A 2500-nucleotide genomic window follows, 5' to 3' on the forward strand; every position below is an offset into this window, starting at 1 on the left:
TGGATCGGAAGGCTTGCGATAGCAAGAGATCTAGGCAAGAACGGAAGCTTTCAACTTCAAACCAGCTATGTAAAGCAACCCCTCGCACGCGACATCCATCGTGGCAGGGAAACAGAAACAGAGACGCCGGTCCGGCCGAGGCTGCCCGAGCGGCCCGGTAGACCGGGCCGTCTGTCCGTCTTTAAGTCGAAAGACGACTTTAAATCTAAAAACGGTTTTAAGTCGAAAGTGTGGGTTAGGGTTAGGGTTAGGGTTAGGGAAAAAAGTTATAGGGTTAGGGTTGGGGTTAGAGAAAACAGTTGTAGGGTTAGGGTTGGGGTTAGGGTTAGGGTTAGGGTTAGGGTTAGGGAGAAAAGTTGTAGGGTTAGGGTTAGGGTTAGAGAAAACAGTTGTAGGGTTAGGGTTGGGGTTAGGGTTGGGGTTAGGGTTAGGGTTAGGGTTAGGGTTAGGGAGAAAAGTTATAGGGTTAGGGTTGGGGTTAGAGAAAACAGTTGTAGGGTTAGGGTTGGGGTTAGGGTTAGGGTTAGGGTTAGGGTTAGGGAGAAAAGTTGTAGGGTTAGGGTTAGGGTTAGGGTTAGGGTTAGGGTTGGGGTTGGGGTTAGGGTTAGGGTTAGGGTTAGGGTTAGAGAAACAAGTTGTAGAGTTAGGGTTAGGGTTAGGGTTAGGGTTAGGGTTAGGGAGAAAAGTTGTAGGGTTAGGGTTAGGGTTAGGGTTAGGGTTAGGGTTAGGGTTAGGGAGAAAAGTTGTAGGGTTAGGGTTAGGTTCAGGTTCAGGCTCAGGGTTATCATTCTGGAAATGATATTAGCAGAAGCAATGGAAGAAAGCAAGGAGAGGGAGGGAGGGATAGATATTAAACGGGATGGACGAAACGTAGGGAGCGCACACAAGACACGCGATGAGAAACCACCCGCCCAGAGAAATTCATCTCCGATTTACCGAGAAGACAGGGAGAGCAGAGAGATCGCAATGGATGGGAAACACGACGGGAAAGCACAAAATATCGGCGAGCTGAAATATCGGCGAGCTGGCGAGAGCAAAGATATCGAGTAGATTCAAGAGAGAAAGCGGAATTATTTGATAAACAACGTAGAGATGACCAAGAACAGGAAAGATGGAGAGATGAAAGTGGGGACGGACGACGGGAGGAGAAGAAAGAACAGCCAAAAGAGAGCCAAGTAAGAGAACAAGACGAGAAAGCGTCGAGAGAAGGAGCAGAAGAAGTTGAAGAAAGAACAAAGGGACCTAAGAACGACTTGCTCCACAAAGCAAATAGGTCAGCAAGAAATAAGAATAATTTCCTTGACTAGAAATGGACTGGATTCGGCCATTCGGCAAGAGGAAGGAAAATATGGAATAAATGAGGGAAGTTAAGATGAGAAATGAAAGGCCTACGAGAGGTTCCTCTGGGAAAACTACACCCAAAACTTTGGAGGAAGGAAGATGGCAGAAATTGTAACAAACTTTTCACTTGAAGTCAAGCTTTTCACGTCAAACCAGCTCTTTCAATCAACCCCTCGCAGCCATCCTGGCAGGGAAGCAGAAAACGGAAACACTCCGGTCCGGCCGAGGCCCGGGTAAACCGGTCCCGCCCGAGCGTCCCGGTAGACCGGGACGGCTGCCCGTCACGGACACCCCAGGGCCCCGGCGCGGGCACCGAGGCGACGGCGGAGGTCCCCGACCGAGGCCCGGGGCCCCCGCGCCGGGATCCCGTACATCCATCAAGGCGGGGAAACAGAAACACTCTAGGCCGGCCGAGGCCCGGGTAAACCGGACCCGCCCAAGGCCGTCCCGGTAGACCGGGACGACTGCCCGGCGCGGACACCCCCGGGGGCCGGCGTGGGCACCGAGGGGACGGCGGAGGTCCCCGACCGAGGCCCGCGGCGCCGGAGCCGGGATCCCGTGCATCCATCGTGGCGGGGGAAACAGAAAGGCTGATCCGGCCGGGGCCCCGGTAGACCGGGACGACTGCCCGTCGCGGGCACCCCCGGGGTCCGGCGGGGGCACCGAGGCGACGGCGGAGGTCCCCGACCGAGGCCCGCGGACCCGGAGCCGGGATCCCGTGCATCCATCGTGGCGGGGGAAACAGAAAGGCTGATCCGGCCGGGGCCCCGGTAAGCCGGACCCGCCCGAGGCCGTCCCGGTAGACCCGGCCCTCTCCCCGTCTCGGGCACCCCCGGGGTCCGGCGTGGGCACCGAGGCGACGGCGGAGGTCCCCGACCGAGGCCCGCGGACCCGGAGCCGGGATCCCGTGCATCCATCGTGGCGGGGGAAACAGAAAGGCTGATCCGGCCGGGGCCCCGGTAGACCGGGAAGACTGCCCGGCGCGGACACCCCCAGGGTCCGGCGTGGGCACCGAGGCGAAGGCGGAGGTCCCCGACCGAGGCCCGCGGCGCCGGAGCCGGGATCCCGTGCATCCATCGTGGCGGGGGAAACAGAAAGGCTGATCCGGCCGGGGCCCCGGTAGACCGGGACGACTGCCCGTCGCGGGCACCCCCGGGGT

The sequence above is a fragment of the Pituophis catenifer genome, unplaced genomic scaffold, assembly GCF_029215685.1.
Source record: "Pituophis catenifer annectens isolate HBS135680 unplaced genomic scaffold, rPitCat1.0.hap2 SCAF_11, whole genome shotgun sequence".
NCBI classification, from domain to species: Eukaryota; Metazoa; Chordata; class Lepidosauria; order Squamata; family Colubridae; genus Pituophis; species Pituophis catenifer.